Source organism: Dermacentor andersoni, chromosome 3 (genome assembly GCF_023375885.2).
Source record: "Dermacentor andersoni chromosome 3, qqDerAnde1_hic_scaffold, whole genome shotgun sequence".
Taxonomy (NCBI): Eukaryota; Metazoa; Arthropoda; class Arachnida; order Ixodida; family Ixodidae; genus Dermacentor; species Dermacentor andersoni.
This window is the reverse complement of record NC_092816.1, coordinates 122299613-122323635: the sequence shown is the minus strand read 5'-3', so window position 1 is coordinate 122323635 and position 24023 is coordinate 122299613. Positions and strand designations below refer to the sequence as shown.

The 24023-nt window shown below is 46.3% G+C and overlaps 1 pseudogene; it reads right to left on the bottom strand.

Annotated features, from left to right (window-relative positions):
* Positions 1-9368: 9368 nt before the first annotated feature.
* Positions 9369-10074, bottom strand: LOC126537576 (uncharacterized; annotated as a pseudogene).
* Between the last annotated feature and the right edge of the window lie 13949 nt (positions 10075-24023).

The window sequence follows — 24023 nt, the reverse complement described above, 5'->3', positions numbered from 1 at the left end:
AACACAGAAACCCCGTAATTACTGAGCTCTATTCTATTCTCTGTAGAGCGTATATGTCTAAACAGCATGTCATTATATGCTGGGTGCCCGGACATAGGGGCATTGAGGGTAACGTTCTAGCGGACCAGATGGCCACATCCATTTCATTGCATGCAGTTAGTCCTACTGCTTCGGTCCCTGTCACAGACCTGAAACCTTTCTTAAGAAGAAAACTGCGAAACCACTGGCAACGTCTGTGGGACGCAGAAGTAAATAACAAACTGCACGTGATAAAACCACAGTTAGGTTCTTGGCCCCCCGTAACAAAATCACGGCGAACAGATGTCCTATTCTGTCGCCTGAGAATAGGACACACATTTGGCACGCATAACTTTCTACTCACTGAAAATGATCCTCCAACCTGCGGTAGATGCGGGGAGAGGCTGACCGTCCTCCACGTCCTCCTGGAGTGTCGGGCAGCCGAATCTGAAAGAAGAAAACATTTTTCCCTAGCATACCGGCAGCACATCCCCCTACATCCCGTAATGCTACTCGGTCCAGAACCTTTATTTGACACCAACACAGTCCTAAGTTTTCTGAAAGATGTTGTCTTGCATGTTTTTAGCCCCACGTGTTCGTAGCGGGTCCTCTCTTCAGAGGATGCCGCTGCGATAGCTCTTTAGTATAGCACATGCCTCTGGGCCCTTGTGTTTCAAGGGCTCCGGTGAGGCAGCAGTGCTCCAGGTAATTTTACTATCTCATATATCTTTTATTCTGCATCATTCTTTTACGATGGATTTTAATGTTCAAAGTATTCGTCATGAGTCATCGCCATAATATTATAGCACGTAGATTTTACACACTTTACAGCGACAATTTTTAGGCCAGTTTACAGCCAAGTCACATCTCCATAATACATCGTCAACATCACCACTTGTCATGGCGCTCTTTGGCCACACCTGGCCCTTGCGCCATTAAACACCACATATCATCAACACAACTATTTAATTGTTTAAGAAATATATAGGATCGACTCTCTCTGATTATGCTTGTGTGTGGCTATCTACCATGTTAGGGAGTCTCTACAGCATCGCCGTCGTTCGTCCAACAGGGTTTGGTATCGAGGTATGAAGTATCGAAGCAGGGCTATCGGTGACACAATGCAAATACTTCTCGCAAGCTTCAGACCTGTGTTCATGGGCACTGCATTTCGCACGTGTTTGGCAGCCTCGGCAGCTCTGCGAACTGTGGCCGAAACGCTGGCATTTGAAACATCGCAGGGGATTTGGTACGTCTGGCCTAACACGGAGCTTGATGTGCCCGGCCTCGATTGACTCGGGCAGGGCACTTGAACCAAAGGTAATTATTAGGTGCTTCGTATGAATCTCTTTGCCATCCCGCCTCATCTTAATTCTTCTGACATTGATCACATTCTGTTCACTGAAACCCTCCAGGAGATTCGCTTCAGTCAGCTCAAGCGAACTGCATTTTAAAAAGGGAGAATCACATGTATGTACTCTGAGATGTAGCATGCAGTAAACAACCCCAGGTTGCAGGCATAGTGTTGGCACGGATCAGCAAAGGTCTCTTCAATTTGGCAGCGCAGAAAGCGACTTCACTTGTGAAGAAAGCGCATCCAAATCGAGGAGACAAAGTTTCACAACTCTCTCAAAAGAAATGTAAACTTCTGTGAGTCAAATTGTAGTAAAACATAAGCGTAAATGCTCATGCATTTACACAAGTAAATGCATGATTGCTGATTGCACGGAAGTTGCAAAATGGTGGTTCATTCATTGCATACCTTTTCGACAGTCACTGCTGCTGTTGCAGCAGCTCTCCTCCATGAGGGCCCCGCAGGGGCGTCTGCGCAAGCAGGCGTTTGGTGCGTTGCGACACCACGTACCCGAGCACACGAGGGTTGGACCCTCCCGCGTGTAGCCGTGCGCGGCTTAGCCGTGTCTGGGGAAAAGGGGATCCTGGAGGTTGAGCCGATGCTGGGTGTTTGGACCTTTAAGGCCCCCCAGCGGAGGCAACACACCTCTTCGGCCTCGGCTTCACATAGACGGCACCTTCAGACTGACCCACCTGGAGGAAATCGGCAGTCGCCTTTTCCTGTCCTTTTCTCCAATCTTCGTCTTTCTCTCCCACTTTTCCATCTTTCCTGTCTTCTCTTCACTTCTTATTACTTCCGTATTTCCTGGTGGCAAGGGTTAACCGTGTGTTATATGTCCTGCCTTGGGTATATATATATTAGGTTATAGCGGCGATGCATGGCTGGCGTCTGCAGGTATTCTTCCAACCTTGTAGCGTCCCCTTGTTGGGCTCGGTGGTGGGTGGCCGCCATCGCCGCCGAACTTTCCTGCTCTATATGGCAAATAACTTTCCTCCGCTACCTGATCGCTCCCTGAAGAGGGGGCGCACCGATGAAACATTCACTTTCTTCATGCAGCCAAAACAATCCTTTCCAAAGTACCACGTTGTACATAGTCAGCACGATAAGAAAACAGTCAGAATGATCTCACCATTTGTTGTAGCGAAATCTCTCACTGAAGCAATTGGCGCAGGCTATAAAGTAACGAAGATGGGAAGTGGTGATCTTCTTCTCGAACTTCGTGACCAAGCGCAATATGACAAACTCTCGAAACTTGTTGCATTTGGGGAAATTCCAGTCTCAGTCGGCCCACACAGATCCATGAACACAGTGCGCGGGGTCGTCTCAGAAGATGACCTTCTCGAACTGAGTGAAAGCGAACTACTAGAAGGATGGCAAGAACAGAACGTTGTCAAAGTGCAAAGGATTAAAATAAGACGAGATGACAAAGAAATACCAACTAGGCATATAATCATAACTTTTGGAACCAGCATTCTCCCTGAATCAATAGAAACCGGCTACTGCAAGCTTCGTGTTAGACCGTACATCCCAAATCCGCGTCGATGCTTTAAGTGTCAGCGTTTTGGGCATGGGTCGCAAACCTGCAGAGGACGTGCTACTTGTGCTAAGTGTAGTTCTTCTGAACACGCTTCTGACATCTGCACTTCACCAAACCACTGTGCCAACTGTGAAGGAGATCACCCCGCCTACTCGCGATCGTGCCCCTCGTGGAAAAAGGAGAAACAAATAGTAGAACTGAAAGTCAAACTAAACCTATCTTTTCCAGAGGCACGTAAGCGTTTTTCACTCCAAAATCAGTCCAGTCCTTCCTACACCGATGTGGCGCGCCGGGGGGCAGCGCCACATCTTCTGGCGGCCGCGCAAGTCACACGGAGTGTGACGGTGGTTACGCCATCAGCCCCCCTGGCGGGAGCAGTCACTGCTCTTCCGCCCCCTACCACGAACGGCCAGCAGACTTCCGAGCCTGCCGGTCCCAGGGCCACTGCTCGTGCAGACAGGCCCGAAAAACCCCCGCGCGTGCCCGCTGAGCGGGCGTCATCCAGCGCCTCTGACGAGGCGATGGATGTAACAAAAACTTCTCCGGCGCCTCAGACGCCGAAGGAACGGCGTGGCTCCCTGGAGCGCGCCAAGAAAAAGGAAATACCCCGCATCAAGGGGCCTGGAACGGTCCCTTGAGCCAACCTAATATATCTTGACACACACCATAAAACACTTTCAATATGGCCACACAGGTAATGCATTGGAACGTGAGAGGTCTATTACACAATCTTGATGACATTAAGGAACTCCTTCGCAAGTTTAATCCAAGGGTGCTGTGTGTGCAAGAGACACACCTCAATCGTTCACATACTAACTTTCTAAAACAATATGCCATTTACCGCAAAGATCGCAGTGACGCTCTCGCCTCGTCAGGCGGTGTTGCTGTTATTGCAGATAAGGGTATCGCCTGTAAGCATTTACATCTGCAAACGCCCCTTGAGGCAGTGGCAATCAGAGCCGTGCTATTTGATAAGCTAGTTACTGTTTGCTCTCTCTACATTCCTCCGAGCCATCAACTTTCCAGAACAGAATTCGAGAGCTTTATCGCAGAACTCCCCGAACCTTACATTGTAGTAGGCGATTTAAATGCACACAACACCCTCTGGGGAGGTTCTCGTTCTGATACGAGAGGGCGCTTATTAGAAAACTTCCTTTTATCCTCCAATGCATGCATACTAAACAAGAAAGAACCCACATTCTACAGCGTGGCAAACAAAACGTTCTCATCCATTGACTTAAGCATAACATCAAGTACACTAGTGCCATACCTGGAGTGGAACGTGATCAAAAATCCATATGGGAGTGACCATTTCCCAATTGTCTTAAACTTAACAAAAAGCGATAAGTCTTCTCCACATCTGCCCCGTTGGAAGGTCGACTGTGCTGACTGGAAACGATACAGAGAGCTGACACATTTGACCTGGGATGACATCTGTACTCTCTCAATCGATGATAGAGTGTCATATTTGACGGCGTTTATAACAGATGCTGCATCAATATGCATCCCTCAAACGAATGCTTCACCCTCTAAACGACGTATTCCTTGGTGGAATGAGCAGTGCAAGGAAGCCCGCAAAAATCAAAATAAGGCTTGGAGTCGCCTTCGCAACTGCCCAACTAACGAGAACTTGATCAGCTTCAAGAAAACAAAATCAGAAGGTAGAAGAACGCGCCGCCTTGCCAAGAGGGAAAGCTGGCAGAAATACATCTTTAGTATTAATTCATATACAGACGAAAGAAAAGCCTGGAACAGAGTAAACAAAATAAAAGGCCGCGAAACTCATCCTCTACCATTAGTAAACACGCAAACAGATACTCTTGAGGACCAGGCTGACTGTCTAGGAGCACATTTCGAGCATATTTCCAGTACATCTCATTACCAGCGACTACATTACCATTACCATCTCAATACCAGCGACTAGCAGAACAGATGAAATTGGGCCGGAACAGCTCATCCAATGAAGCATACAATCGTCCATTTGGAATGGCTGAGTTCCAAGCCTCACTGAACTGCTGCAACAAGTCCGCTCCAGGAAGTGACAGAATAATGTATGAGATGATCAGACACTTACACCCTGAAACCCAAAAAACACTACTGTCGCTATTCAATTCCATGTTCTCTGCCGGATACATTCCTTCTATCTGGAAAGAAGCAATCGTAATCCCTATTCTCAAAGAGGGCAAGGACCCATCCTCACCCAACAGTTATAGACCTATAACTCTCACTAGTTGTCTATGCAAATTATTTGAGAAGATGATTAACCGTCGCCTCATCCATTTTCTTGAAAGCAACAAAATACTTGATCCCTTTCAGTGCGGTTTTAGGGAGTGTAGATCCACAACAGATCACCTTGTCCGCATCGAGACAAATATCCGTGATGCCTTTGTTCACAAACAGTTCTTCCTGTCAGTATTTTTAGATATGGAAAAGGCATACGACACAACCTGGCGCTTTGGAATCCTCCGTGACCTGTCTGAAATGGGAGTTCGAGGCAACTTGCTGAACGTGATTCAGAGTTACCTCTCCAATCGGACGTTCCGTGTTAGAGTTGGTAACGTTCTGTCTCGTCCATTTACGCAAGAGGCTGGTGTTCCACAAGGTGGTGTGCTGAGCTGCACTCTTTTTATTGTCAAAATGAACGCGATCCAGACTGCCATACCACATACTATGTTTTATTCCGTATATGTGGATGACATCCAGATAGGTTTCAAATCATGTAATCTAAGTATCTGCGAGCGACAAGTACAGCTTTGCATAAATAAATTATCTAAGTGGGCGGACCAAAATGGTTTCAAACTAAACCCACAAAAAATTACATCTGTAATATTTTCGAACAAGAGAGGCATAATGGCGGACCCCGCAATAGATCTAAATGGAGAACGGCTATCTGTGAGCCATGAACACAAATTTCTAGGAATCCTTTTAGATAGTAAGCTGACTTTTGTACCACACTTGAAGTATCTGAAATCAAAGTGCCTCAAGTCTATGAACCTGCTGAAGCTCTTGTCACGTACATCTTGGGGAAGCGACAGGCGGTGCCTTTTAAAGCTCTACAAAAGTCTAATATTAACACGCCTTGACTACGGAGCAATAGTCTATAATTCTGCCGGACCTAGTGCTCTAAAAATGTTTGATGCTATTCACCACTTAGGTATCCGCCTTGCTACAGGCGCCTTTAGGACTAGCCCTGTGCAAAGCCTCTACGTCGAATCAAACGAATGGTCATTGCACTACCAAAGGACATATTTAACTTTATCCTACGCCCTGAAAGTTAACTCAGATGTTAAACATCCTTGTCATTCCACCATATGCGACTTGTCCACTGCTAGGCTGTTTCGTAACCGCCCAGCCACTAGGCCTCCTCTGTCCCTCCGGCTGGAAGCACTCACAGAAAAAACAGGGGTCCCTCTTTTACACAATGTCCTAATGGCTCCTACACGGCTTCCACCGCCTTGGGAGTGGCAGACTATCCAATGCGACATCTCTTTCTTAGAAATATCGAAACGAGCCCCGGAGGCACACATATATTCGCATTTTCTGGAACTCGGGGAGAAGTACTCTTGTGATGAATTTTACACAGATGCTTCGAAGTCTCCAGCTGGTGTTGCTTACGCAGCTCTGGGACCCTCACTTTCAACATCTGGACCACTAAACCCATACACCAGTATCTTTACAGCGGAAGCATACGCCATTCTTAAGGCTATTCAACACATACGGCTCACAAATATCGCTAAGGCTATTGTCTTCACAGACTCATTAAGTGTAGTGAAAGCCCTAATTAGCTTACGAAAGCATAAGAACTCGGTTTTTAATGAGCTTTATAGCTTGTTATGCTCCGCATATATGTGCAACCAAGTGATTATACTATGCTGGGTACCTGGCCATAAAGGCATAAAAGGCAACGTAGCTGCTGACGAAAACGCTACGTCAGTGAGTTTTAGCAACACAGATGTAAATATCCCCATTCCTGCCAGCGACCTAAAGCCCTTTCTGCGCCGTAAATTGAGGAATCATTGGCAAGAAGAGTGGGATACACAAACATTGAATAAGTTGCACATTATAATACCAAAATTGCGGAATTGGATAAGTGACAAAACAGCACGGTACAAAGAAGTACTTCTTTGCCGATTAGGAATAGGACACACTTACAGTACTCACTCCTACCTCTTGACTGGCGGGGATCCTCCTACTTGTAGTAGGTGCGGCGATAGCCTGACTGTCGTCCATGTTCTTATCCAGTGCCCTGCAATAGAAATAGAGAGGAAAAAGTATTTCCCTTCTGCGTATCGGGAAAATATACCTCTCCATCCTGCATTTTTTCTTTGTGACGAACCATTTTTTAAACTGCAAATAGTCTTAGATTTTTTAGCCGAAACCGACACCCTGAAAATAATTTGGCCAGGAAATTTTAACACGTGATTACCAGCCCTGGCATTCGAGGGCCGTCTTGATGATTTAGTGTAACTGTTGTCTGGTCTTCTTATGCTTTTATCAAAACACAACTGCCATCGTCCACGTTCATAACTAATCAGTGTCATTATTTTACTGGCTATATATTTACGTCATTTACAGCGAAAGTTTTTAGGCCCTTCTACAGCCATGTCACACCTACCATAATAAATTCACTGTCCACGCCATTCAGAATAAATCCTTTATATTACCATTTGTCATGGCGCTCTTTGGCCATAACTGGCCCTTGCGCCATTAAAAAACCACATATCATCATCCTCCATGAGGGATGAGTCGTTTATAGGTAAACACCCAATAAATCTCTTAATTTCGTTGAAGTACGGCCACGTCGGTGGCGAAGACTCAGTTGTTAGGTCTCGTTCATGTTTTCTAAAACAAAGATCACAGTCGATTTCAGTTGTGAAGCACCAAAAGCAAGGACATTACAATGAGCAGCGTAGAAATACATAAAAAAAACTATGCAAAGCTTATCAGAATTTTATTGCTGCCTGAAAGCAAGTTCACCTGTGTGACAAACTAAACGAATACTTTTGACCACGGCAGCTTTTTTGGTAATGAATCAAAATAAATAAGTCGGGCCAATTAAATGCTAGGCGGAAACATCCCTAGCTATTGTTTGCACAGGTAACAACGTGCCTTTTCATTGACGGCACAATTTTTCACCTCACAAGGCTTCAATCTTTTTTTTTTCGTGTAGACCAAAGCGTATTTAAGGTTATGGTTCCCAAGACATCAGACACGTGGAAATTGTAAACCTCGAGTACACCCGGCTGACCTAAAGAGAAGCACCACGAGACATGGTACGAAGCCGCTGCCTTCGCGGCGGCATTGCGGCCGTACACTTCATATGCGAACATAGCTGTTCTGACACTACTGCACGTTGTCTGTCGTCGGCACGCTTTCGCTCACAGCTGATTCAATAACACAACATGGCTCTACCATACACCACGCAGGTCACCGATCTCCAAACTTTGACTTTAGCGATAATATATCAGGTTCTCTGTCAAGCACAAACACACGCTAAACATACAAGCACAGTGCTCGCGACCACCCAAAGCGAGAACAACAATAAACCGACGTCTTACCTGTATGTCTGAGTAAAGTTATCTATTTTTACTGTGGACTTGTGCCCGCGTGCGGGGAAGGCCCATGCTGCGGAGGCTTTCGGAAATCTTGTCGTACACCCTGCCGTTGTGTTTGTGACCTCGTAAAGCGTCCAGGTGGTCCTCCCACGGCTTTATAAGCGTCCAGGTTGCCTTTTCAGGCCACTGGAGCGTGGTTTCTTCTGGGTATTTCCTGCGGGCGCAGATTGTGCAGTCTCCATCTCGCGACGTGAACACACCACATGCGCGCAGCAAACGACGACGACACTGCCGGAATTCAACATGGCGGCACTAGCGACGTTATGCGAGCGTTTCAGAGTATAGCTAGAGGAAATCTTCACTATTCGACAAATTGTATTACCGCTAACAATTAAAACATTTTCGCAAGGTAAAAAAAATACCTATCGGCACCGAAGTTGTGTGGCAGGTTTTCTTCTATTGACGAGTTGTGCACGCTGTGTGCAAGAGTAACCCCTTTTCCGCTCTAAAAGTAGTTGCGCGATCTCCTTTCCCGAAAATCTTTGCCGTAAAGGAGATACTCCTTTGTCGTGTGTCACTGCACTTGAACGCCTTTCCTGTATATGTCCCCTTACCTAAAGGACTTTACAGTGCCAGTGTGTCAGGGGTTTAATAAGAGTACATTGTAGAGGAAGATGCTAGGTGCTTAGATAAATTATGAAAGCTGTAGATCTAAAAATGCTGGGAGAACCTTGTTTCCGCATGGCCTCCATTAGAGATGGATGCGTTTCCTGTACACAAGTTCTTGCTTCTTTTTGTGTATGTTCGGTTTATTGCTTGTCAGCCAGCATTTACTCGGCATATTCCACAAATTTTAAGTTGTTAGTGCACCTTATGTTTGTGTTGGTCTCTAGCAGAAAGGTGTTCAAGTTCGTAGCCCAGCATATGCTCGCTGCCACGGGATAGTACCCTGTAGGTTCATAAAATATTCGCAGAACATGTCCCTTACACAAGCTGCAGACCACTGTGGTTGTGGCCTACAGGTAAGGGAAGCATTGCTTGATCACCACTCGCATGCTGCTGGCCACTGGTTGCCTCGTCCTTGTGGCTGCGGGATTGGTAGACCGGATCCTCCCACAGGAAATTATGGAAGACACAGCAGGCCATCATCACGTAGTCGAAATTTTCAGGTAGTAGGTTGATGGGAGGACGGAATACCCTAAATCTTGACACCATGATGCCAAATGTGTTCTCGACACACCTCCTGAAATGAAAAAAAAAACACGTTAACTTTCATTTTAAATTTGTCGCTACAGTGTAAAGCAGCTGCCTAGAACATTTACCTTGCCCTGCTGAGCCGGTAGTTAACTATCCTTTTCTCCTCAATCAGATGCCTCCCCGAATAAGGCCGGAAGAAGTCTTGCCGTAGTTGGAAGGCCTCGTCTCCCACAAAAACATGAGGAGCTAATGTGCTTGTGTTGGGCAAAGCCTGTTATAGGAGGGACGCCAAAGGTGCCGTTTTCAAGGCACTTTCCAAGTCTTGAAGCACTCAGTGTGCCTCCGTCACTCTGCCTGCCATATGCACCGACATCGACAGCAACAAACTTCAAGTCGCTGTCAGCCACGGTCATCAGCGCTATAAAGTAAGCGCCCTGTAAAGATAATGCGCCACAATGTAAACACCTCATCGTGCATAGACTCTAAGCTATTTATTTAATCACATTATTTGATGAGTTCGCTATATGTGCCCAGAGGTACTTATTTGTAGCACCGGGCCATCACTACCAATATAAACTAAATATACAACTAGAATGAGAGCGTCAATAATTTATTAACAATCACATGTGTCAGTCATTAGTAGAAAGAGAAAGGATAAAGAATACATTGTACTGGGCGTAGTGTCGCTATTTAACAGGTCTGCATCATAAGTGCACGTTATGCAGATAACCATATCGATTATAATAATAGCATGTATATATAATAATCACAAGTAAACAGCCAATAATGGCAATACCATACCTTGTAGTTGTAATACAGGCTGCCCGAGTGTGGTGGCGCCTGTATTTGCAAGTGTTTGCCATCACCTGCGCCGAGCAATTGGGGAAGTTGCATCTTTCACTGAAGCCTGCAGCAGTGCTTCTCCAATGAATGAATGAATGATGTTTAATGGCGCAAGAGCCAAGTATGACCAAAGACCGCCATGTCCGTGGTATTGAGTTTGCAGCGTAATTATGAGTTCTATGAAGTTGGTGTGACGTGGCTGTAAAGGGGCCTTACAAATACTCGCTCTAAAGTGCGTAAAATCTGTATAATAAGAATATGGCGATGACGTATGACATTAAGATGCACTTCCAGAAAATGATACGATGAGTAAAATATATCAGGTTATGAGATTGGCTACAGCACTACTGCCTCCTTAGAGCTCTTGAAACACAAGGGCCTGGAGGCATGTGCTATGCAAAGCAATTATCGCAACGGCATCCTCTGGAACGAGGATGCTCTACGAATTTAATTGGCTTATAACATGTAGGACAACATTTAAGAAGTTGAGGACTGCCTTCGTCTTAAAAAGCGGTTCCTTACCAAGAAACATAGCCGGGTGTAGAAGGATGTAATAATGGTATGCTACGGAAAATGTTTTTCTCTCAGTTTCGGCTTCCCGACACTCCATGAGCACATGGAAGACGGCCAGCCTCTCACCGCATCTACCACAGGTTGGAGGTTCACTTCCAGTAAGTAGAAAATGATGGGTCGCAAATGTATGTCCTATTCTGAGGCGACAGAATAGGACATCTGTTCGCCGAGATTTTGTTGGGGAGGACCAAAAACGTAACTGAGGCTTTATAACGTGCAGTTTGCTATTTGTTTATGCGTTGCACATGTGTTGCCAGTGTTGTCGCAGTTTCTTAAAGGCTTCAGATCTGTGACAGGGAAAGCAGCCGTAGGAAAAGTGGTTAGTGGTGTGAGTGATGTGGCCATATCGTTAGCTAGTACATTACCCTCGATGCCTTTATGGCCAGGTACCCGGCATATTATTACATGTCTACATGATAAATAAATGCTGCATAACAGTGAGTAAAGTTCAATGAAAACCGGATTTGTAAGCTTTTGTAAAGAGTTCAGCGCTTTTACAAGACTTAAGGAGTCTGAATACTAATGCTCTGTCAAGTTTTAATTTGTATGTTTTACTGCAGACAGTACTGCATAGGCTTCTGCAGTGAAGATACTCGTTAACGGGTTCAATACATCAGATTTCAAAAAAGAGGGACCAATAGCAGCATAACATACACCAGCATGTGATTTTGACGCATCTGTGTAGAATTCTGAGCACGAGAACTTCGATTGAAGTTCACGGAAATGCATAACGATTTCGAGGTCAGGTGCGTGCTTTCTGACCTCTACAAAGGACACGTCACAGTATATCACCTGCCACTCCCAAGGCGGTAATGGTTTAGCTGGAGGCATTAGGCGATGTTCGAGAACTGGGACATGCATTTCTTGGCTAAGTTCTCCTGCACTGAGTGACAAAGGAAGTCTCATGGAGGGTCAGTTACGAAAAAGTGTTTCGCAGGTGAAGTCGTTTACAGTTGTGAAACGCGGATGTTCTTTATTAGAGCGAACTTTCAGAAAATATGTGAAGCTTATGTATATTCGCTGAAAATGGAGCGACTACTCATCTGACTACATATAGACTTTCGATAGGGCTTGTTCTAAATGCGCCAGTGGCCAGACATACGCAGATGATGAACGGGGTCTAGCATCTTAAGCACGCTCGTTGCGGTAGTGATACCACGGTACCATAATCGAACCGTGATCGGACTCGGCTCCTGTAAATATTCAATAAACACTGTGTTGCTACCCCACGTTGTGTGGGATAGGATATTAAGTAAGTTCATTGTTCTAAGGCAGTTTTCGTTAAGATATTTTATGTGAGGAATGAAAGTAAGCCTGGAGTGAAGAATAACACCTAGAAATTTCTGCTCTTTGTTGAAGGGAATTTGTTGTCCACCCAGTTCTACATAGGGATCAGGGACCAGGCCTCTTTCTTGTAAAGAGAACACAAGAACTTTTTTTGGGATTGATTTTAAATGCATTCTGGTCTGCCCACTTGGACCCCTTGTTTAAGCCCTGCTGTACCTGTCTTTCGTACACGGTAAGGTTGCACGATTTGTACCCTATTTGTATATCGTCCACGTAGACGGAATAAAAAATGGCCGGTGGTAGAGAAGCACGAAGTGTACATCTTAGCGATAAAGAGTGTGCAACTGAGGACGCCTCCCTGGGGTACACTAGTTTCTTCTATAGAAGGTCGCGATAATACGTTGCCGATTTTCACGCGGAAGATACGATTCTACAAATAGCTTTCATATTAGGTTTGGCATACTACCATGAATGCCCATTCCTGACAAGTCTCGCAAGATCCCGTAACGCCATGTTGTCATATGCCTTCTCCATATCGAGTAATATCGAGAGGAAATACTGTGGCGAGAAGACATAATAGGGCTCCCTGCGGGATTTCGCTGCGCCGGCTGTTGCCAGCGCTGGAAGGGGCCGGGGAGGTTGGGGCAGCTTTGGCTGCGCCCACCTTTGGGGTCGATGGTCCCTTCTGCTGGGTTGGCGGAGCAGCGCTAGCGGCAATCGCCGCGGGGGCAGACGGCATAACTGCGACTCACTGCTTGTGGATCGGACAGCCGCCGCCTTTGTGTCGCTGCCCTCTGGCGCGTCACATCGGCAAAAGTTTTCTTGGGCAGGTATGATGAAACCCGCCTGCGTGCCTCCTTGAATGATGTATTCTGTGTTACTTTGATCTTTACAATTTCTTTTTCTTTTTTCCAGGATGGGCACGACCGTGAGTACGCGGCGTGCTCACCGTGACAATTCACACAGTGGAGATTGTTTTCGCACGATTCAGCGGAGTGCTCCTGAGCACTGCATTTTGCACAAGTTTGGCGGCCGCGGCAGTTCGATGAGCTGTGGCCAAATCGCTGGCATTTAAAATATCTCAGAGGGTTGTAGACATGTGGTCTGACCCGGATCTTCATATATTCTGTCTCAATACTCTCAGGGAGCACACTTGAACCAAAGGTAAGAATTAGATGTTTTGTTTTAGTCTCTTTTCCATCGCGCCTTAGCAGAATTCTCTTAACATTGATTACGTTTTGATTGCTCCAGCCTTCTAATAGTTCAACGTCCGTAAGCTTCATCAGATCATCATCATACATGCGCGCAGAGCTGTTTCTTGTGGATGTAGCGATTTGGGACGTTCCTCACTTACATTTTCCCGCGGTCCTTTTAAATATGTATCAACGGGGCTCTACTAATTCTTTTCCCGTGATTGTTGCGATGGCCTGACAAAGTGTGTGGTCACGTGGGAAGGGGACACTACCACATTTTGACATTCCAGCGTAGCACCATAGCGGACAACCGAGCAGCCGGTGCGAGTGCCCAAACGTCGCAGTGCCCTTTAGGTGACTGCGCTTCCCCGTCATACGCCACAACCAGTGGCGTAGCCAGAAATTTTGTTCGGGGGGGGCTCACGTTGCAGCTCGGCCTCCTCCTTAAGAGGAAACATTAGGTCGGATGCTCCTGTCTAAATACACGTAGAAGGAGAATTCGTTTTTCTCGGCAACCACTGCACCAAATTTGACGAGGTTTGTTGGATTTAAAAGAACAACTTAAATTCTAGTGAACGTTTGTTTCGAATTTTCGATTTAGGTCGTCAATATTTTATTGAAAGTGGCAAAAATCGAAAATTTTCAGAAAAGGAGACAATTAAGTTTACAACTCTGTAAATCAGCAATGAAAATTGACATCACAATTCTGTGAATCGCACATAATAGTACATCTATAGCGGACAATATTGATATGTTACACATGAGTCTAGAAAAATTAAGTATTATGGAAGTACGGCTTTTGCAGAACCCTTGTACATAACATTACTAATCCACGTAAGATACAAATTGACATATCGAATTTGTCCGCTTTGAATGGTGTAATGGATGCCGTTTACAGAACCGCGATATCTGTTCTTGATGCAGAGCGATTAATTTGTAAACTTCGTGCTTCTATTTTTTTCGAACTTTCAAATTTTTCTATACGTTTTAAACAAAGTTCAGGCCCTAAATTGAAATTCCGCTTCCAACAGACACTAGAATTTAACTTACTCTCTCAAATGCAACAAATTTCGTTAAAAGCGATTCAGGAGTTATCACAGAAAAGCGTTTCTGCGTTTTACATGTATCTGAATAGGCCGCGTCGGAGTAGGGCCCGAGCTAAAGCTTCCTCTCAAACAATCTGCCTAGGGATCAAATACATGAATAATAACTACATTGCCATTGCCAAAGATGCTGCAAACGAATTCTTGAACGCTAAGCACTGTCAATACAAGTAAAATATGTATTTTTTCCATAAAAGAATATACTCGTATGTGCCAAAAATTGTGCCCCACATAACTGATGTCAATGCTTTCATGTGTTTTGTCTATTTAATAAGGAAAGAAAATATCACACGAACTTTAGAACTACATCAGTTCGAAGCCAGCAAAGCAGTGCATTCCGCTATGAAAAATGTAAAGGCCATAAAATGAACAAGTTGAGAACAAATATATTAATGACACTTTGTCATTCAAGATTTTGTTCCAGCGTATTACGCAGCAGCAGCTGTCACCGGACGTGTATCGTAATTGCACCGAAATTATAGTCGCAACAGAGCACGTATAAAAAGCAGGAGTTCTGCAGAATATACGAGGGCGAGTCAAATGAAAGTGAGCCAATGCGAATATATGACAAACGGGGTACTATAATTAAAGGTAGCCCCCATGAGCATTTAGACATTTGTCCCATTGACTAACGAGTCGCGCAATTCCCGTCTCATAAAGCTCCTTGGGTTGCGCCTTCAAAACCTCTGCAACTGACTTTCACTTCATCGTCCAAGACGAATCTGGTTCCCTTGAGCTGTTTTTTCGTTTGCCCCAAAATGGGGAAGTTGCAAGGCAACAGGTCTTAGCTGTGTGGCAGATGTTGCAGCGTTTCCCGCTTGAACTTTGCCAGTTTTGTATTAACCCCATCAGCAACGTGGGGACGGGCATTGTCATGGAACAAGATGACCTCATTCGTCAATTTTCCACGTAGCTTGTTCTTGATTGGGGCACACTGCCGATCCCGCGTTTCGCAATATCGGAAACAATTGATAGTCTCTCAAGATTTAGCAAATTCTATGAGTAATGGCCCCTGACGATCAAAAAATAAAAGTCAACAACACCTTTCCGGCAGAAATGACGGCCTTTGCTTTCTTCGGGGGTGGCGAGTTCGATTGTTTCCATTGTAAGCTTTGCCGTCGTGTTTCAGACTCTTAGTAGTGGCATGATGGTTCGTCTCCAATCACAATTGCAGACAAGAAATCGTCACCCTTATTGTGATAGCGGATCAGATGAGTAAAAGCAACGCTGATCTTCTCCGTATTCTGGCGGTAGTTCAAAATCTTGCGCATCCACTGCGCGCACAAGAGCCGATAACCGAGATGTTCATGAATTATGGCGTGAACCAAACCGTGACTGATATTCACACGCTTAGCAGTTCATCGATGCTTATCCTCCGTTCTTGTCTCATCAGCTCATCAACCTTTGCAATTTTGTTAGGGGTGATTGCACGATGGCTTTGGCCCGGTCTGGGATCGTCCTTGCAACTTTCAGGTCCTTTTTTGAACCGTTTGTTCCAACGCTCCACAGTGGCCAATGACATGCAATGTTCCATGTACACGGCAGAGATACGGCGACTAATTTCTTTTTGAGAAACACCTTCAGCTGTCAAAACCCTCACGGCACCACGCTGCTCAACTTCTGGAATGTCCATTACGGCACGCAACCATGTACAACCCAGTGTATGAGAGCATTAAAGAACATATATCCTCACACCAGCATGTCACTTTTGTAAATGAGAGATCCCTGCGTGCTACGCGCAGGCCTTGCAGATAATCAACAGAACCATAATTGCGCGCGGTGGGTAGGCTCACTTTCATTTGACTCGCCCTCGTACATTAGAAATGCGAAGATACAATGGAATATACAAATGGGAAGAAAGAGCTTGATAAAGGGCAAAAAAGTGCCACTGGAAACAAAGTTCACTGCACGTATGCACAAAACCTCGCAACAAGATATTTAAGCATACGTATAAATAAGTCTCTAATAAATCTACGTATCTAAGAAAAAGTCACGGCATATAATGCGTCAAACAAGGCAAATAAACATGTTGCGCAATCACAGATTCACAGAATCCTAGATCCTGGCCCCATTCCATCCACTCCATCCGATGTATCGCGCGCGACGGAAGGCGGCGCGCTTGCTCCTCACTTTTCTCCCTTGCGCACACAAGACAGCCACCATCGTCGGCTCACCCATTCCCCCCCCCCCCCACGCTTTCACTTGCACATACAGCATGCGGCGCGGGGTCACGATGTTACCGCACTTGGACTTTATGCGGAACATGAGGACGACGGCGACGGCAGGAGTGCGCCTAGAGTGTCCATATAATTGCTATCGCAATAATTAGTAAGAGTATCCGGCAACTGAAGCGTCCCATGGCCCATTTCTTTCCGCAAAAGAAGTAACAAAATAGAACTTCCACGATGCGACAATTCGCTGCACCGCAACAATGCTTCTTTTTTCCTTTTGTGAGGCGGGGGCACCGTAATAAAAAAAACGCAAAGTATGTTGGTCACAATCGAATGCTTACTTTGGGCAACTAATATGGCTATTAAAGGAATGTCAAAGAAAACACGAGACGCTTGGTCCACCAAGAACCATGCGCATACTGCTCGGTATCCTACACCGGCGAGACAAGACTTTCTGGAGAGGTTGCGCTCAAGCGAACGCGGTGCAATCCGCCGAGCCCCCACAGTGATGGCGGCTAGCGACCATTGTTTCTTTTTCTCGTCTGCTAACCACATAGCATCCAAAACTCTGCCAGGCGAAAATGCACTCGGCCACAGAAAACCGAACGCGCACCGAAGTGCGCTGCTTGATGGACGGGGCAACACGAGAAAAACGCATGCGCTCTGGCTGGCTCTGGCAGCGCGCGGGTAGGGGAGCGAGAACAAAAAAATTGAAGAGGCTCAACGTGTCCTCGCGATTAAGTAAAAGTAGAAACAATAAATAAGAACGTAGTTACCTTTGCTGGCTTTAGTGTCTTCACTGGATGCTTTGGCGCAGGTGAAAAAAAAAATGTTGATATTTTTTTATGTGACATGACGGCACGAATGAACCACCACAACGCTTCGTCTCATCAGGCCTCGCTGCGGGCTTTGTCAAGTTGTCTGATAGTGTGCTAATTTGGCTTGTCTCGTTGTATGGCCCGATGTACGACTTTGGAAAAGTCAATGCACCTTTGGCGTCAAATATTTATGGGAGCATTAAACTTACAATGTTCCGCAATTGAAAATCCAAAGCGCACGTTTCGAAATGTCAATGCACCTTTCACATAAAGAGTTTATGAGAACTTTATACCCATAAAGTTTCGCAATTGATATCCACGCGCTCCGTAAATTCCATGATAGAGTGTAGATTCCGCGACCTCCGCGAGATGCCGCGGCGAGCCCGTTCGCCATCAAAACGTCCTTGAAACTTTGTGCTCGGATGGGGCTACTTGTGTTATGTGACTCCCGGTGCATGGGCGTTGCCGCGAAATTCAGCCCGAGTTCGCAATTTTCGCGGTGAAATGGCTTTTCGAGCGTGAAAAAGACGCTCTAGACAAAATCCAGAATGATTTCCGGCGCCGGGGGTTGCTTTGGTAGGCGGTGCATGGACAGCACGAAAAAAATTCGGGGGGGGCTGAAGCCCCATAAGCCCCCCCCCTGGCTACGCCCCTGGCCACAACAGAGTAGAAACGAAGCCGAAAATGACTAGCAAGTATGTACTAAATTAAAGCAAGCACTGCGAGGCTTGAGAATTTTTCTTGTGGTTTAGATGTACCGGGCCTTCATTTACAGCAAAAGCAATGATGATGATATGTAGTGTTTTGTGGCGCAAGGGCCAGGTTTGGCCAAAGAGCGCCATGACAAGTGGTAATGTTAATGTATTATGGAAGATGTGACTTGGCTGTAAAGTGGCCTAAAAATAGTCGCAGTAAAGTGCGTAAAATCTACGTGCTATAAAATTATGGCGATGACTAATGACGAATACTATGAACATTAAAATCCATCGTAGAGGAATGATGCAAAATATAAAATATATCAGATGGTAAAATTACTTTGAGCACTGCTGCCTCGCCAGAGCCCTTGAAACAAGGGTCTAGAGGCGCGTGCTATACCAAAGAGCTATCGCAGCGGCATCCTCTCAAGAGAAGACTCGCTACGAACATGTGGGGCTAAAAACATGCAGGACAACATCTTTCAGGAAACTTAGGACTGCGTTGCTGTCAAATAAAGGTTCTGGGCCGAGTAGCATTACGGGATGTAGGGGGATGTGCTGCCGGTAAGCTATGAAAAAATGTTTCCTTCTTTCAGATTCCGCTTCCCGACACTCCAGTAGGACGTGGAGGACGGTCAGCCTCTCCCCGCATCTACCACATGTTGGAGGTTCGTTTCCCGTGAGTAAAAAGTTATGTGTGCCAAAAGTATGTCCTATTCTTAGACGGCAGAATAGGACATCTGTGCGACGGGATTTTGTTACAGGAGGCCAGAAACCTAATTGTGGCTTTATTACATGCAGTTTATTATTTCTTTCTTCGTCCCACATGCGTTGCTAGTGGTTTCGTAGTTTCCTTCTTAAGAAAGGCTTCAGGTCTGTTACAGAGCAGGAAACAGTAGGATTAACTGCATGAAATGAAGTTGATGTGGCCATCTGGTCGGCTAGAACGTTTCCCTCGATGCCCCTATGTCCAGGCACCCAGCATATAATCACATGCTGCTTAGATATATATGCTTTACATAGTGCGGAGTAGAGTTCATTAAATACTGGATTTTGGTGATTACAGAAAGACATCAAGGCCTTCACAACACTGAGGGAGTCCGTATATATATCTGATTTCTGGAGTTGTGACTTATTTATATGCTTCACAGCAGACAGTAATGCGTAGGCCTCGGCCGTAAATATACTTGTTTCCGGATGTAGTACATCGGATTCTGAGAAGGATGGGCCGACGGCAGCATACGACACCCCGGCATTAGACTTTGAAGCGTCTGTGTAGAACTCTGCGCAGGAGTGCTTGTCCCCGCAGGGGCGTCTGCGTCAGCAGGCGTTTGGTGTGTTGCGACACCACGTACCCGAGCACACGAGGGTTGGACCCTCCCGCGTGTAGCCGTGCGCGGCTTAGCCGTGTCCGGGGAAAAGGGGATCCTGGGGGTTGAGCCAATGCCGGGTGTTTGGACCTTTACGGCCCCTCGGCGGCGGCAACACACCCCTTTGGCCTCGGCTTCACGTAGACGGCACCCCCGGACTGACCCACCCGGGGGAAATCTGTAGTTGCCTTTTCCTGTCTCTCTCTCCCTCCAATCTTCGTCTTTCTCTTACTTTTCATCTTTCCTGTCTTCTTCTAGCTTCCGCTTACTTCCAATTTTTCCAGGCAGCAAAGGTTAACCTTGTGTGAATAGCCAACCTAGGTTATTTTATATTTGGTTATAGTGGTAATGTACAGCTGGCGCTTGCAGGCCGTGTCTCACACGCCCTGCAGCGCCCCCTTGTAGGACTCCACGGTGGGTGGCTGGCGTTACTGCCGAAATTACAATCTCCTATGGCTACTTCCTTTCCCCTACTACCTGATCGCTCCCTGAAGAGGGGGCGCACCGATGATGTCTTAGAATTTTTCACCCGTCAAAAAGAAACTTTTCCACGCTTCCACGTAGTCCACTCCGAAACACCAAACAAACCCGTACGAACAATCTCACCATTTCTCGTGTCCAAGTCTCTCACCCAAGTTTTTGGTACAGGTTACAAAGCATCCAGAATGGCAAGCGGTGATCTCCTCTTGGAGCTCCGAAACAAGAAGCAATATGAGAACCTACCGAACCTAGTATCATTTGGCGACGCCAAAGTGACAGTAACTCCGCATCGTACTATGAATACCACCCGTGGCGTAGTCTCCGATGATGATCTCTTGGAGCTGACTGAGGCTGAGCTCTTGGAGGGCTTCAGTGAGCAGAACGTCGTCAACGTTAAGCGAATTAAAATGAGGCGTGACAACAAGGAAATACAGACCAAACATCTGATACTAACTTTTGGCACAAGTGTCCTGCCCGAGTCCATCGAGGCCGGGTATATCAAGCTCCGTGTTCGGCCATATATCCCTAATCCCCTGCGTTGCTTCAAATGTCAGCGTTTCGGTCACAGCTCTCAGAGCTGCCGAGGCCGCCAAACCTGCGCTAAATGCAGTGCTAATGAGCACACTTCTGAATCTTGTGAAAACTCTCTCCGCTGCGTAAACTGTGAAGGCGAGCACGCTGCATACTCGCGGTCGTGCCCATCTTGGAGGAAAGAGAAGGAAATAGTTACGATTAAAGTAAAAGAAAACATAAGTTTCAAAGAGGCACGCAGGCGGGTATCTTTCCTGCCAAAGAACACTTTTGCCGAAGTGGCGCGTCAGGGGGCAGCGCCACAACGGTCTCCGGCGGCTGTCCGTCCCACACCCAGTGAGCCGGGAGTGACGCCATCCGCCCCCCTGGCGGATGCAGCTAGTGCTGCTCCGTCAACCCAGAATGAGGGATCATCGACCCCGAAGGTGGGCGCAGCCGAGGCTGCCCCAGCCTCCGAGGCCCCTTCCAGCGCTGGCAACGGCCAGCGCAGCCAAATCCCTCAGGGAGCCCCATCGACCTCCGGGCTGGTGGGCGCAGGGGTCTTGCCCTCCAAGGCGGGACTCCCTCTGAAAACCTCTCGCTCGCAAGAGCGCTTGTCCGGCGCCCCACACGAGGCAATGGACACTACACCTGTCCCCAAGGCGCACCAAACGCCTAAGGAGCGTCGAGAATCGCTCGAACGCTTCAGAAAGAACAAAACACCTATTACAGGGCCTCGAAAGGACTCTGTAATATAAGGCATCCACTCCGTTTCCGTAAACACAGCACCAATTTACCTTAAACATGGATACACAAATCATTCAGTGGAACATCAGAGGTCTCCTTAGAAACCTTGATGATTTGCAAGAACTCATCCACAAACATAATCCAAAAGTGCTGTGTTTACAGGAAACACACTTAAAATCTAAACACACAAACTTTCTCCGTACGTATGTTAAGTTTCGCAAAGATCGCGATGATGCAGTCGCATCATCGGGTGGTGTTGCGATTCTTACTCATAGAAGTATTGCGTGTCAACCTTTACAGCTACAAACGCCCCTTGAAGCAGTGGCGGTCCGAGTTGTAATACTAAACAAACTCATCACCATTTGCTCCCTTTACATACCCCCGCATTACCAACTGAACAAACATGAATTTCGCTCTTTGATCGATCAATTGCCAGAACCTTATGCTGTTCTTGGCGATTTCAATGCCCACAGCTCCCTGTGGGGCGACTCTCGTATAGATGCGCGAGGTCGCCTTGTTGAACAGTTGCTTTTTTCTTCTGGAGCGTGCCTTCTCAATAAGAAAGAACCCACATATTACTCTCTTGCAAACCGATCCTTTTCGTCAATAGATCTTAGTATAGTCTCCCCGTCTCTACTGCTTGAACTTGAATGGGAAGTTGCCAACAATCCTTACGGCAGCGACCACTTCCCTATACTGCTAAGATCACCTAAAGAAAACGAATATCCACCACACGCTCCTAGGTGGAAGATTGAGACAGCTGATTGGGAGAAATTTCGATCTTACTAGTATCTCATGGGCTGACATGTCTTCGTTAGAAATTGATGCTGCAGTGGACTTTTTCACAGCCTTCATAATAGATGCCGCATATAAATGCATATCACAAGTAAATGGCTTGGCATGTAAACGGCGTGTCCCGTGGTGGAACGACGATTGTAGGATCGCTCGAAAGAAACAAAACAAAGCGTGGGGGTTGCTACGCGCCTCCCCCACTGCGGAGAATCTCATCAATTTTAAAAAAGTAAAATCACAAGGCAGGCGAACCCGCCGACAGGCCAGAAGAGACAGTTGGCAGAAGTTTTTATCGGGTATAAACACGTATACAGATGAGGCCAAAGTCTGGAACAGGGTAAATAGCATAAGAGGGCGACAAACATACTCCCTCCCTTTGGTAAACACACAAGGCGATACACTGCAAGACCAGGCTGATGCTCTCGGTGAACACTTCGAGCACGTGTCTCGCTCCAGTCACTATTCAGAGAACTTCCTTAAATATAAAGAAATAGAAGAACTCAAGCCTCTGAATCGGAAATGCACGCCAAACGATCCATATAATCGCCCTTTTACCATTGCCGAACTTAAAGCCTCCTTGTCAGTATGTCGGAGCTCTGCACCGGGCCCCGATAGAATCATGTATGATATGCTTAAACATCTGCACTCCGACGCAGAAATCACGCTACTTACACTTTTCAATGCTATCTGGGCTGCTGGTTATCTCCCATCGAAGTGGAAGGAGGCTATTGTGATCCCTATATTGAAGCATGGTAAAGACACGTCATTGCTCACTAGCTACCGTCCCATAGCGCTTACAAGCTGCCTCTGTAAGCTTTTCGAAAAAATGATCAATCGGCGTCTGATACATCTCCTAGAGTCTAGTAAAATGCTTGACCCATTTCAATGCGGTTTTAGGGAAGGGCGATCTACAACCGACCATCTCGTGCGCATCGAAGCGAGCATTCGCGATGCCTTCATACACAAACAATCTTATCTGTATTTCTGGATATGGAAAAAGCATACGACACAACCTGGCGGTACGGAATCCTGCGCGACCTTTCGGTGCTGGGCATCCGCGGCAATATGTTAACTATCATAGAGAGCTACCTAGAGAACCGTACATTTCGGGTGAAAATAGGTCCTGCACTGTCGCGTACATTCATACAGGAAACTGGGGTACCCCAGGGTGGCGTACTCAGCTGCACGCTCTTTGTCGTAAAGATGAACACGCTTCGGGCATCATTACCACCAGCAATTTTTTACTCCGTCTATGTAGACGATATACAAATAGGCTTCAAATCCTGCAACCTCACAGTCTGCGAGAGACAGGTACAGCAGGCCTTAAACAAGGTGTCCATGTGGGCAGACCAAAATGGATTTAAAATCAACCCCCAGAAAAGTTCCTGCGTTCTCTTCACAAGAAGAAGAGGCCTAGTCCCAGATCCTTTTCTAGAGCTGGGCGGACAACAAATTCCTTTTAACAAAGAGCACAAATTTCTAGGTGTTATACTTGACTCCAAACTTACCTTCATTCCACACCTAAAATATCTAAAAACAAAATGTCTAAAAACAATGAACCTACTTAAAATCCTATCCCACATAACATGGGGTAGCGACAGGAAATGCCTGTTGAATCTTTACAGGAGCCTAGTTCGATCACGAATAGACTATGGTGCCGTAGTATATCACTCTGCCGCCCCGAGTGCACTAAAGATGTTAGACCCCGTTCACCATCTGGGAATCCGCCTGGCCACTGGCGCATTTAGAACAAGCCCTGTTGAAAGTCTGTATGTCGAGT